The sequence below is a fragment of the Lepus europaeus genome, chromosome 9 (assembly GCF_033115175.1).
Source record: "Lepus europaeus isolate LE1 chromosome 9, mLepTim1.pri, whole genome shotgun sequence".
NCBI classification, from domain to species: Eukaryota; Metazoa; Chordata; class Mammalia; order Lagomorpha; family Leporidae; genus Lepus; species Lepus europaeus.
The window spans coordinates 32,999,969-33,014,861 of record NC_084835.1 but is presented as its reverse complement, the minus strand read 5'-3'; positions in this window follow the sequence as shown (position 1 = coordinate 33,014,861).

Below are 14,893 nucleotides of genomic sequence, written 5' to 3'. Positions count from 1 at the left end.
TACTTTCCCAACAATTTTAGAAAATTTAAATGCTGAGATACTCATTTTTTGCTATGAAAATCTACCCAGTAATTACCATATTTACTTTTCATTTATGGGGGAATAATCTGTTTTAATTAAGCCTAACTGAAGAACTTTTATCAGATGTAATTATCCCTTTCGATAAATATGTCTCCACTAATTACATTTAACCATGGGATTTATAGCTCTTAAGTCATTTAGTAGGAAACATAATAAATCTTTAGTAATACATGCTAAATTACTATAAATTAATTCAGATCATTAACATAATAAACAAATTAGGATAATTTCACTTAATTAGTTTGGGTAGTTAACTCAAAATCCCATGTAAGCTTCATAGTAATCTTGATTTTCACCATTATTTCTAGAATAACACATTTTTTAAACAAATGCATTTTAATATTTAAATACACATCAGTTTCCTTCTAAGTCTACATCTTACAACAGTTAATTGTTTTCCAAGAAGAAATATAATTGCGTGTCCTCCAATTTTTGAGCATTATAAAAATTTACTATCTAAATATATTTAAATAAAAATATTTTATACTTCTTCCTTAAGTAAAGCAATTTTTACTTTGAGTTTCAGTAAATGTATCCCAAGAAAAATTTTTGTTGTGTGCATGCATAATAATACAATTTCAGGTGCTTTTTGAAGAATCTTGAGTCTTAATTTAGGTCAAGGAGGAAAAGTATGTAGCAGCAGGAAGGGAGTATTAAACTAAAAAACACAGAGAAACCTAGAGCAAATGAGAGGAAGTATGTCATTCACAGTTAATGGAAACCTTGTGGAAATGTATTATCCCAGGAGCTGGTAAGGACTGAAAAAGTAATTACCTTCCAAAATATTCCAACTCAATTCACAGATGCCAGACTCAAGGCAGCTTATCAGAGGCAACTCAAGATCTCCGACACATCCACCAGCATCCCTGGCCTTTCCAGTAGTTCTCACCACACAACATCCAGTGCAGTGCAAGAAGGAGCCTTTTCTAAGCAATTTTAAAGAAAGACTTTCTACACACACACACACACACACTTGCTTCTGAATCTTCTTCCACACCTGATGATACGATCAGCTTTTGGCACAGGTGGCCTTTCCAGACATGGTATCCCACACCTCACAAAGAGGTGGCCACTGGTTCATGATGGATGCACAGTAACTCAACCCATCTGCTCTTAGCCCCATCACCCCCATGCTCCTCCTCACTATGGAGATCCACTGGGTGCCCCTCCAAGGTTGGCAACCTTCTCCAGCCTCCTCCACCAGGATTCCCTCCTGCCTTCGGCAGCTCCTCCCACTTCAAATACAAGATGTTCCCTCTGCCTGGATGACACACACTTACTCCAGCTTCCTGATGTCCACTCAGGCCAGCCCCTCCTGATTCCCCCTGAGAGCAGAGGAGATTCAGGCCACATCTTCGTAACTGAGGCACACCATAGTTGTTCAACATATATTCCTTGAATGAGTGGGAAACACAGGATTGACATCTGAGAGATCCACATTCCTTGATGTTGCCTGGTGGTTTTGATGCCTAATAAATATTTTTTCCTTTCTTCAATAATTTATTTAGGAAACATTTTTTTTTTGGTAGGCATTGCTTTTTACTTCTGTCCCTTTGTATAACATTATGGATTCTCAACACGAGCTTAATATTCTCTAGGTCATCACTTAGCTAGATGTTGTGGAATAATACACATGGCTAGGCCCCTGCCGTTGATGAGCTTACCATCCACAACCTTGGTCCATACTCTTCTTCTCTGGCCCACTTGAAATCTTACTTCTTTAGAAAGGCTTTCCCTGGGGCCGGTGGGTTAAAGCCCCCGTCTTCAGCACCAGCATGTCATCTGGGCGCCAGTTCGAGTCACAGATGCTCCATTTCTGATCCAACTCTCTGCTATGGCCTGGGAAAGCAGTATAAGATGGCCCAACTCATTGGGCCCCTGCACCTGTGTGCAAGAACCGGAAGAAGCTCCTGGCTTCAGATTGGCGCAACTCCAGCCATTGTAGTCATCTGGGGAGTGAATCAGTATATAGAAGACCTCTCTCTCTCTCTCTCTCTCTCTCTCTCTCTCTCTCTCTGTGCTTCTACCTCTCTGTAACTCTGCCTTTCAAATAAACAAGGAAGGAAGGAAGGAGGAAGGATGGAAGGATGGAAGGATGGGAGGATGGAAGGAAGGGAGGAAGGGAAGAAGGAAGGAAGGAAGGAAGGAAGGTAGGAAGGAAGGAAGGAAGGAAGGAAGGAAGGAAGGAAGGAAGGAAGGAAGACTTTCCCTGTCTCCCAAAAGGGGACATGATCTTTGGGTTTTAGGCTGTGCCAATATTCTAAACACACTCTCGAAACACACACTCATGATGATCTTTTTTCATCTATTTCTCCCTCACTAGGATGAAAGTGGAGTCCACCTCTGTCCAGGTCATTGTGCTGTCCCTGGGACCCAACAGAGACTGCTCCCATAATAAGCACTCAGGGAATGACCAGTCCAGAATAATAAAAGGTTGAGGTGACCAAACAGAGCTAGGCTGCGTTGTCATTGTGTATTCTCAGTATGAGTCAAGTACTCTTTCAGGTACTTTCTTTTTCTTGTTTGCTTTTGTCTTTTTATTATTAAAAAATCCCAAATAACACAGGAGCAGACCAAGAAGAGTTTAAGGAGCACACACAGATTTAACAATTTTTAACATCTTGTCATTTTCACTTCATATACAAACATTATATATGTACAAATAAACAATGTTTATATACATCTGTCCTATTTTTAAATCAAGCATGGCTATATTAACATCACATAATTTGGAATTTCTGACAAAGTTCATCAAACAAACAAAGAAGGGATTACTGTTATGTAGGCGATATAATCCTTTGAATTCTGTGAGCACATTTCTAAATACCTATATACTAAATAATATGGCATCCACACATTTAATATATATATTATATATATACATCTCCACATATAAGAGAAAACATGTGGTAATTATCTTTTTCATCTGTCTTATTTCACTTAGCATAATGAAGTGTTTTTAATGTACAAATTCTTTTTCCCAGGACGTGAACCTCATAATATAGATACTATTGTTATTTTACAGGTACAGAGTTGACATGGGCTCTGTGACCAGATATTACTTTTTCATATAGAAGAGAAAAATAGGAATGATTAACTTTCAAGTGTCATACAACTAACAAATAGCAGAACTGTGACTCCAAATCATGCCCTTAATCATCAAATAATATACATTCTCTATGTCACTAGCCATAGAAGACTGTCTGGATTTTGACAGATTTCCAGATTTTCCAAGTACAGAGTGAGCACCACTAATCAAAAAATCTGAAATTCAAAATGCTCCAAAATCCGAAACTATTTGAGCATCGACAAAATGCCATAAGTGAAAAATCCCACACCTCATATGACACATAATCGTCAAAACACAGGCACACAAGACAAAATTTACTCAGCTTCCTATGATGAATCCTCCCAGCCCCTTTCAAGTGTCATATATCTTTCCCACACTTGTCCAGATCCCCCTACCTAGGCACCCCCACAGAGGGTAAAAAAATGGCTTGTGCATAGGGCAGGGTCCCATGATAGCCCACAGGTGGCTTCCTGTATTTCTGCTTATTCTCTGTAAATATAAAAACACTTTCCTGAAAACCAGGTGACAGCTGGGGGTGTGGAAGGTTTTTAAAAGCTTAGCACACAGGATGCCATTTCCACTGCTGCCAAGGCTTGGATAAGGACACAGTTCTGCCGACCTGGCACAGATCCCTGCGCTGCAACCCTGCACAGTAATGATGATAACACAGGTTTTCAAACATGATGTCTGCCATCTATACATAGACAAGAAGGAGACCTTCAGAGTCATTAGTAAGCTGGAAGGAGAGGATATTGAAAAAGGCTTTAGCATCCACAATTATGTTTCAATGCTTCAGTGATTGAAACGTGGTGAAGAAGTTGAAATGGTTTTGATCAAGGAGATCCTGGTAACAGTGATGACAGTGACACTGCAGAAGTGTCTGTAGATGATATAGCAAAAGCACAGGATGGGCTGCAGCAGCGTATATTCATGGAAGAGAAACTGTGTCATTATAAAAGCAGATAGAGGCTTCTAAGACAAGCAGCCTTGTTAATAAGGCAGATGGCTCTACAGTCCACCAGGAGAAGCTGCCCCATCCGTAGGGAACCCACTTCCTGGCCCCTCACCTGCCTCTAATATTTCCTCTCTCTTAAATCTGCACGGTGGACAGAAAACAGTGCATCATCATAGATAGGGACCAAAAGCCTGCAGGAGTTTGCTCCTGCTGTTGGTTAACAGCTGGTACAGGTGTTCAGGTGATGCTACTGTCTTCTTGCTGACCCTGAACACACAACTCTTTTCATTGTATTAATGGCCTGGCCCTTTTTTACTGCTAAGTACTTATGAGTGAATGAGGCTAAGGAATTGATTGCTAATCAGCAGCATAAAAATTGAGAGTCAGGAATGATGGTTCTGTCATGCAACCACACGTGGTCCACCTGAGTGGCTGAGAAATGACACCTCTGCTTTCTGATAGTTCACTGTGTATGAACTTTGTTTCAAACACAAAGTTATTCAAAACACTGTATAAAACTTCCTTTAGGCTATGCATATAAGGTACATAAGGGATATAAATAAATTTTGTGCTTAGATTTGAGCTTCATACCCAACGTATCTCATGTATGCATATGCAAGTATTTCCAAAATCTGAAAAAAATATGAAATCTAAAACATCCTGGTCTCAAGCATTTTAAATAAGGGTCACTCAATCTACAATACCATACTGCACATTTGACTAAAGAAAAGACAGACTGTTGTCTCAAATCACACAAAAGATCCTGGCAATCCATAATGGTTATATATATATATATATATATATATATATATATATATATACACATACAAGGCACATCACTCTGCCCAACAGACTTCTGAACACTCATTTATTGCAGAATAACTGTCCATTCATGGATGAAATAAAGAAAATATAGTACTTATACACAACAGAATAATATTTAGCCACGATAAAGATGAAATCTTGTCATTTTCAACAACATGGATGGAACTGGAGGTCATTATATAAAGTGAAATAAGCCAAACACAGAATGACAAGTACCACATGAACTCACTCAAATGTGGAATCTAAAACAGTTGACTTCATAGAAGTTGAAAGTACAATGGTAATTACCAGAGGCTACAGAGAATATGGGGGTGGGAAACACCGAGCAAGGTTGATAAATGAGTACTGAGCTGTAGTTAGATAGGAGTAAGAAGCTCTGAAGCTCTATTGCACTATAAGATGACTATAAGTAATGATGATGCATTGTATACTTATAAAATGCATCAGAAGAAAGGATTTTGAATGTTTTCATGGTAATAAAATGCGAAATGTCTGAGAAGTCAGATATATTTACCATAACTGTTTATCATGCAATGTACAGAAACATCAGAGGGTGCCCAATAAGCATCTACAATTTTTATGTGCCTATTAAAAATCTTTAAAAATAAAAATAAATGAATAAAATGAAAAAATAGAAAGGCAGAAAACTTCCATGGCGATCTTAATGGCCAGATGCAGTTTTCATACACATAATATCAGTATTTCAAATGACACTGAAGAGGTGAAAGGATAGGAATAATAACTATTATTCTATGAGGAAAGTAAGTCAGTGTCCTTCTCACCACAGAGGCAATGTTAGTGTTATTTTTAAGTTAGATGGTTAGATTAATATTCACTTGACATTTTATGATAAAATATTGTTAATTACTTGGCCTCCAGGTAAGAGCACATACTATACCCTTTATCAGAGCATTATTCTTCCCTTGGCAGAGATGGCTCTAGAAACAGGCACCTATCCTGCCTAGACTCAAAAGGCTAACTGCGTCCAAAGATCCTGGAAAGGAGCCACTGACCCACTGACAAATTTCACTGAAGAGGCAGGTCCCAGAGCAGTTGCAGTCATAGCAGAAGTTCTCAAAGCTGAGCTTGCAAGGACCTGCCTCTCTCACCAGTCTGCCCCAAGCCTAGTGTCCCCTCAGGATGTGCACCTGCTCAGGGGGACTCACATGTTATCTATGTGCAGAAATAGATTTGACATCCACAATTCATGGTTGTCGATTTTGTCGTCACTCAGCTAAATAGCAGTATCAGGCTATTCTCTTTTCTGTTCTGTCGTCTAGGTCTCCAGTTCTTCTAAAGCAAATACTCTTACCAGATTTCCTGGCATGTTGAGTATTTCTGGGGAAATTTGTCTCCCTTTCTTGTGAATATAGATGGAATACAGCAGCTATATTAAACCATGAAACAGCACACCAAATAAACTAAACACAATGAATCAGAGTCTAGAATGAGACTGAGTTTTTTATAGCATATATAAACCTCTGGACTCTTCTAGCTCCTGTTCTAATGGGAGAGGGATAGTTGGGAAAGTTCTGGGGGATAACATGCTTCCAGGGAAGAAATAGACACTTGGAACAAGTGGCTCTCAAATTTATAGGGAATTTAAAAAAGAAAATGATAACTGCAAAGAATAACTGTCCTGAGCAGGTCCCACATACAAAACCACACTCAATGGACCAGAGGAAACAAAACAGCAGGCCTAAAATATCTTATCTGGGCTTTTTAAATATTATATTCATTTTCCAACTTAGTGAATTATTTGTTTTTCAGCTTTTAGAATAGGTATGTATGTGTTGAGGGGCGGGGAGGGAGAGAGAGAGAAAATATCCTGTGCTTCTAAACCTCTGAGTTTGCTTTTCTACACTGGACTTTGTTGTCTTGCATCCAAGAGGCTTCCATGTGTAACTGTCCCATTCTTGGCAATGATGCTATAGACAATACACCACATCAAAGATGCTCCTATTAATAATTAGTGATAATTTCCAAAAAGGGGAGTGATGCATTGCATTATACCTGAGCTCAGGATAACTGGGCTGTCATCTACTCTTGTTCTGACCCATGACAAGCCTGGCAGAGAGAGCTTGATGTGGGATGGACGGGAAGAGTTTGGGGGTAAGTGATATAGAAACAATGAACTCAAACAACGAACATGCAGTTGAAAAGAGCTGTGTTTCTAAGAACTGTGCTGAACTTGGAAAGGCACAATTTCTCAAATAAGGGAAATTATGACATTTTACAAAAAGGAGGCATTTGTAATTACTTATGATTTAATAAACTAATTTATTGCATGGAGATATGTCTAATAGGCAGCCTCAGGAGATAGAATATCCCAAATCTGTTGGCTCAGTTAACTGTCATTAGCTAAATGGTGGAATATATGGCATTTTTGGAGAATTAAGGAGAAATAGGAACCTCTGTTCAATTTATTCCTGAGCTCTACTTGTCTATACCAGCTGCTATTCAATCTCAATAGAATAATATTAGAATATATAGTCAATGAGCCTCGCTACTTTCTCCCATCCTGGTCTACCTAAATTGGAATCTCCTGGAGTGGCAGATACTGTTAATTATCTATCCAATGTCAAGTGCTTCTTTCTTACTCACAAACTTCAACTGGGTACAGGGTATCAGCTACAAATTCTTTCCTATCCTTCTTGCAAAAAGGCGTTGACGTATGACACAGTTCTAGTCAACGAAAATGAGTAGAAGTTTCTGCTGAGAGTTTCTTAGAAAACTTTTTTTTTTTTTTGACAGGCAGAGTGGACAGTGAGAGAGAGACAGAGAGAAAGGTCTTCCTTTTGCCGTTGGTTCACCCTCCAATGGCCGCCGCGGTAGACGCGCTGCGGCCGGCGCACCGCGCTGATCCGATGGCAGGAGCCAGGTGCTTCTCCTGGTCTCCCATGGGGTGCAGGGCCCAAGCACTTGGGCCATCCTCCACTGCACTCCCTGGCCACAGCAGAGAGCTGGCCTGGAAGAGGGGCAACCGGGACAGAATCCGGTGCCCCGACTGGGACTAGAACCCGGTGTGCCGGCGCCTCTAGGCGGAGGATTAGCCTGTTGAGCCACGGCACCAGCCGAAAACTTTTGTTTTCTTAATTAAAAATATAAATATTTCCATGACTGCTCTTCTGACTACTTCCACACAGAAATGACTTAAATGTGGACACTGAGGTCTGGATACATAGCCACTACCTTGTAACCATGGACAGTGACCAACATATGAAGGGGTAGCATCAGAGAAAAGTACAAAGAACTGAGTCCTTGATGAGAGAGTTGAGCACCAGTGCTGTGCTGTGTCTCTGCATGTATTGTGTGTGTATGTGTGTGTGTGTTGTGTGTGTGTGTTGTGGGTGTGAAGGAAACTGATCTCTAACTGTTTAAGCCCCTTCTAGCTGTCTGTTTTCTTCCCTGCAAAATATTCCTGATACAAATGGCCTGAGGGCTTGTACTTCAAAACACTATGCAGGTAATTAGATGTTTAAAGAGGCATTTGAAATCTAACCTGTTCAAAAAAGAACTCATAATTTCCACCTGCTACCCTCCCCCAGATTCTAACACCTCTTCTCTTCTCTCAGGCTTTCCCTGTCTCTGAAACAATTCCTATGCCCTTTAGCTGAGACTGAACACCCAACAGTCATCCTTGAGTTCTCCCTTCCTCTCAGCCCAGCACCCTCTGCATCAGCATGAGTTGGTATCAGTATTTCTTTTTTTTATTTTTTTATTAAACTTTTATTTAATGAATATAAATTTCCAAAGTACAGCTTATGGGTTACAGTGGCTTCCCCCTCCCAAAACTTCCCTCCCACTCGCAACCCTCCCCTTTCCCGCTCCCTCTCCCCTTCCAATCACATCATGATTCATTTTCAATTCTCTATATACAGAAGATCAGTTTAGTATATATTAGGTAACGATTTCAACAGTTTGCCCCCATATAGCAACACAAAGTGAAAAAAAACACTGTTGGAGTACTAGTTATAGCATTAAATAAGAGTGTACAGCACATTAAAGACAGAGATCCTACATAATATTTTTTTTAAATTAATTAATTTTTTTCATTTCCAATTTTCTTTATATACAGAAGATCGATTCAGTATATAATTAGTAAAGATCTCATCAGTTTGTACCCACGCAGAAACACAAAGTGTAAAAATACTGTTTCTGTACTAGTTATAGCATCACTGCACATTAGACAACACATTAAGGACAGATCCCACATGGGATGTAAGTACACAGTGACTTCTGTTGCTGACTTAACAATTTGACACTCCTGTTCATGGCGTCAGTAATCTCCCTAGGCTCGAGTCATGAGTTGCCAGGGCTATGGAAGCCTTTAGAGTTCGCTGACTTTGATCTTGTTCCGATAGGGTCATAGTCAAAGTGGAAGTTCTCTCCTCCCTTCAGAGAAAGGTACCTCTTTCTTTGATGGCCCTGTTCTTTCCACTGGGATCTCACTCACAGAGATCTTTCATTTAGGTCTTCTTCTTTTTTTTTTTTTTCTTTTCCATGGTATCTTGGCCTTCCATGCCTACAATACTCTCATGGGCTCTTCAGCCAGATCTGAATGACTTGAGGGCTGATTCTGAGGCCAGAGTGTTGTTTAGGACGTCTGCCATTCTATGAGTCTGCTGTGTATCCCACTTACCATGTTGGATCGTTCTCTCCCTTTTTGATTCTATCAGTTAGTATTAGCAGACACTAGTCTTGTTTGTGTGATCCCTTTGATTCTTAGACCTATCCAAGCCATCGAATGTGAACTGAAATTGATCACTTGGACTAGTGAGATGGCATTGGTACATGCCACCATGATGGGATTGTATTGGAATCCCCTGGCACATTTCTAACTCCATCATTTGGGGCAAGTCTGATTGTGCATGTCCCAAATTGTACATCTCCTCCCTCTCTTTCCACTCTGAAATTTAACAGGGATCACGTTTCAGTTAAAATTTAAACACCTAAGAATAATTGTGTGTTAATTACAGAGTTCAACCACTAGTACTAGAACAACAACAACAAATACTAAAAAGGATAAAGTATTACATTGTACATCTAGAGTCAGGACAAGAGCTGATCAGTTCATTGTTTCTTATAGTGTCCATTTCACTTCAACAGGTTTCCCCTTTGGTGCTCAGTTGTCGCCGATCAGGGAAAACAAATGATTTTGTCTCTTTGGGACTGGCTTAATTCACTCAGCATGATGTTTTCCAGATTCCTCCATCTTGTTGCAAATGACTGGGTTTCATTGTTCCTTACTGCTGTATAGTATTCTGTGGAGTACATGTCCCATAATTTCTTTATCCAGTCTACTGTTGATGGGCATTTGGGTTGGTTCCAGGTCTTAGCTATTGTGAATTGAGCTGCAATAAACATTAATGTGCAGATGGCTTTTTTATTTGCCAAATTAATTTCCTTTGGGTAAATTCCAAGGAGTGGGATGGCTGGGTTGTATGGTAGGGTTATGTTCAGGTTTCTGAGGAATCTCTAGACTGACTTCCATCATCAAAATGTCTATTCTCCCAAAAGCAATTTATACATTCAATGCAATACCAATCAAGATACCAAACACCTTCTTCTCAGATCTGGAAAAATGATGCTGAAATTCATATGGAGACACAGAAGACCTCGAATAGCCAAAGCAATCCTGTACAACAAAAACAAAGCCGGAGGCATCACAATACCAGATTTCAGGACATACTACAGGGCAGTTGTTATCAAAACAGCATGGTACTGGTACAGAAACAGATGGATAGACCAATGGAACAGAATAGAAACACCAGAAATCAATCCAAACATCTACAGCCAACTTATATTTGACCAAAGATCCAAAACTAATCCCTGGAATAAGGACAGTCTATTCAATAAATGGTGCTGGGAAAATTGGATTTCCACGTGCAGAAGCTTGAAGCAAGACCCATACCTTTCACCTTATACAAAAATTCACTCAACATGGATTAAAGAATTAAATCTACAAACTGAAACCATCAAATTATTAGAGAGCATTGGAGAAACCCTGCAAGATATAGGCACAGGCAAAGACTTCTTGGAAAAGACCCCAGGAGCACAGGCAGTCAAAACCAAAATTAACATTTGGGATTGCATCAAATTGAGAAGTTTCTGTACTTCAAAAGAAACAGTCAGGAAAGTGAAGAGGCAACCGACAGAATGGGAAAAAATATTTGCAAACTATACTACAGATAAAGGATTGATAACCAGAATCTACAAAGAAATCAAGAAAATCCACAACAACAGAACAAACAACCCACTTAAGAGATGGGCCAAGGACCTCAATAGACATTTTTCGAAAGAGGAAATCCAAATGGCCAACAGACACATGAAAAAATGTTCAAGATCACTAGCAATCAGAGAAATGCAAATCAAAACCACAATGAGGTTTCACCTCACCCAGGTGAGAATGGCTCACATTCAGAAATCTACCAACAATAGATGCTGGAGAGGATGTGGGGAAAAAGGGACACTAACCCACTGTTGGTGGGAATGCAAACTGGTATCAGTATTTCTAAAGCATGTTCTGAATCCAGCCACATCTCTCCTTCCAGATTCCTACTTCCTGGGTCCAGGCCACCACCCTGGCCTCCTAACTAGTCCTTGCCCCACAGCCAGCTTTGGAGAAAACATGTCAGATCATACCATTGTCTGCTCAAAACCTGCTAAGGGCTTCCCATACGCTTGGGCTAAGGCCTTACCCCAGCCAGGAAGCTTCATCACGTGCTCCTGCTCCCTCTGAGGTCACAGCTCTCACCCTACTCCCTTGCTCACAGGGCTCTAATCTCTCAGGCTTTCTCTTTGTTCCTTGAGCACTCCAAGGTCACACCTGTTTGGGAGCTTTGCCTTGTGTCCCTGCTATGTGGAGCATTCTTCTCCCATGTAACATGTTTACTCATATTATTTATTTGGCATAAATTTCACTTCCTCAGATTTTCTTTCCATGACATCTAAGTGGAAAACAGTTCCCTGATCAGTGTCTATGAAGGCATTCTACTTTTTACTTCATAGCACTTACTGGAGTCTAGTATTTTATTGCCTATGTGTTTACAGATTCATTTCCTGATTCCTGAAAATAAGCTTCTTGTGTGTGGAGCTTTTGTCTGTCATATTTCTTGGTAAATCTGTAGCACTTAGAATGATGTCTAACACATGTGGGCTCTTATCTAAGAAAGGAATAAATTTATTGACAGATTTTTATATCTACAAGATGGAACCACCTAGGTAAAAATTCTAGATTATTTAGTTTCTTTTTTCACAATGGGTGGGGGTCCTCATTACAAAAATGTACTCATCATTAGTAGACAAGAAGTATTGATTTTAGTCACAACAACAAACATTAGTGATGTCACTGTCCTTTGATACTGTGGTCCTGGGCTGGTTACTGATTGCTCATTCTTCTCAAGAAAAAGAACGGACATTTTGGTTTAGATATGACTGTATGCTGCAAAAATTTATCTTCCTCCATTGAACACACTCCCAACTTTTGCCCTTGCTATATTTATTAGTAAGTAGCAAGGCCCAGTTTCTTTCATAAAACATTTGGAGATCAAAGTTGGTGAGCATGCTGAACGAAGACTTCCAGAATATTCCAAAGTCTATCACTCCATTTAACAACATCTATAAAAGCAAAAATCTCACACAAAGTAGTCTGGGGATGAGTCTAATCCTTTGGTCTGACACATAAATTATGCCAATAATGCACATTATCACGTGCTTCAGAGTCACCAACCTGCTGTAGTTCAGCTTTGTTGCCAAATTACTCATCTTAATTACTGCCTTCTCCTTTTTCTTATCTCATTTTTTGCTAGTCATATTAATGGTCACATAATAATATTAGACAATGTTCACTAAGCTTAACTCTAAAAGTAATGGCTGCCTTAAATCAGAGTTAATTAGTATGTCAAGAAGTTCAGGTAATTATGGGGCCAAGTGATTTTTTTTTTAAAAAAGACTGGAAAAAAAGCCACTTTCCAAATGCTACACTCATGATTCTATAAAGTTTTTAAAATATTTTCCTTCAGACTGTCAGTCAAAACTGAGTAATACAATTCTTCAGAGGTCATTTGTCATTGCTAACTGCAGGAAAGAGTGTGCCCTAATCCTACAATCGCTGTGGAAAAATACGTGGAGCATTAATTTATGAATCTCAGTGTCATTTCTCTTCCAGGTTTAATAGTGAATCACAGTTTATACTATTTATATTTCATCACACATAAGGAAGGTTGTCAAGAGCAAAAGATCAGAGGAATATAATTCTCTCCTTCACCCCCTTCACTGCTCAAGGAGAAGACTCTGTGGTTTGAGGGGAGTAAGAAGACACAGTGTCCTTGGATCCACGTGGGAAATGTGCTAGGACTTCAAGGGGAAGGCGGGAGAGGCTACATCCATTTGGAATGAGCATCATAAATAAAAGACCTGCCACTGTGGGCATCATTGCCCACAAACCTGTCCATTTGTTTGCCCCCTGGGGACCCACGACCTCCCCCTCAATCCTTTAAAATATAATCAGAATTTCACTGAAATCAAGAAGGGAAAACAAAAATAGTTTGTCCTCATTTTGCTGGCTCAAAAATACATTTTTTATGCCAGATAAATAAGGTCAAGCTCTTTAACATTAACACCAGCAAAGAAGACACAAGGTAAAAACCAAGAGAACTGGGCAACAGAAATAAGAACTCAATCCAGGTATTCCACATGGATGGAGGGAACTCAGTTTCTTGAGTCATCACCTGCACCACCTAGAGTGCACATTAGTAGGTAGATAGATTTGGAATCAGAGCCAGGACTGAAACCCAGGCACTCAGGTATCAGATGTGGGCATCCCAAGCGGAATCTTAACTGCTGAGCCAAACACTCACCCAAGACAACCCTCACTTGGATAGATTCTCAAGTACATATTTTGTTTTGGGTCATTGGTGTAGGCTGTTAATAGGCCAGCAAGGAAATCACAGGCAGGCACACTGGGAGCAGACCTAACTCATGTAACACTGAGGGTCCCACATGGGGATCTGAGAAGGCCAAGAATCTCTGTGATCCCCTGGAAAATCTCTGATGAAATCTCACTTTAAACTGAGAGACAACACGCCTATTTTCAACTGTACTGAATTTTCAAGTTCAAAATAAAATTATAAACCTTTGCAATTAATTTATATTTATTGATTATCAGCTAAGTGAAAGAAACTATGGACTACATAAAGACACCTTTGCTTTGGGCTCCTATAACTCCCCTCTGCTCCTCATAACATCGCATCACACTGCTCATCAATGATCTCTTAACTGTCCATCTTCATCACCAGACAGTCAACTCAAGGACTAGAGCTGTGTGCATTCCAACTCAAATACTCTCCAGGGCCTAATACCTAGCAGATGTTCAAAAATATGTTTCCAAGAGTAACCAGAAACTCAAAAAATAGTTTGAGAGATAAGATACAAACATCTGAAAAATTCAACAACAGTAAAAAATGTCGTCTTAAGGCAGTACCTGATAAGTTACCCAATTAAAAACAAGTCATACGGGAGAGACATCACTTCAAGCTGGAGTAGGTAATTCCTGAGGTTAAAGGAGAATCCTTTCACTGAGTTTGTTACATGTTTTTCTAGTGCAGAAACAGAGGTACTTACCTAATCAGGGGAGAAGCAAGGGGAAAAGAAGAGACAAATGGGAGGAAGGATAGGGTATCACTAGGTATCACTAGGGTCCCAAATGCCTTGGTGTTTCTGTTTGTTCATATTTTAGGTAATTCATGCATACATTATATCAGTAAACCAATATTAATTTTGTTTCATTTATTCATAATTAGATAACAGTGACTAAAGCCATCTTGTGGAAGGATTGAGAACTTATATTCACTTATCTTAATTAATTTAATTAGTAATTAATGCCAAGCACTTATCCACATGCATCCATTTAAGCTGCATGACTCTATGAGGTACTGTGTCCCCATTTTATAGTTGAGAAG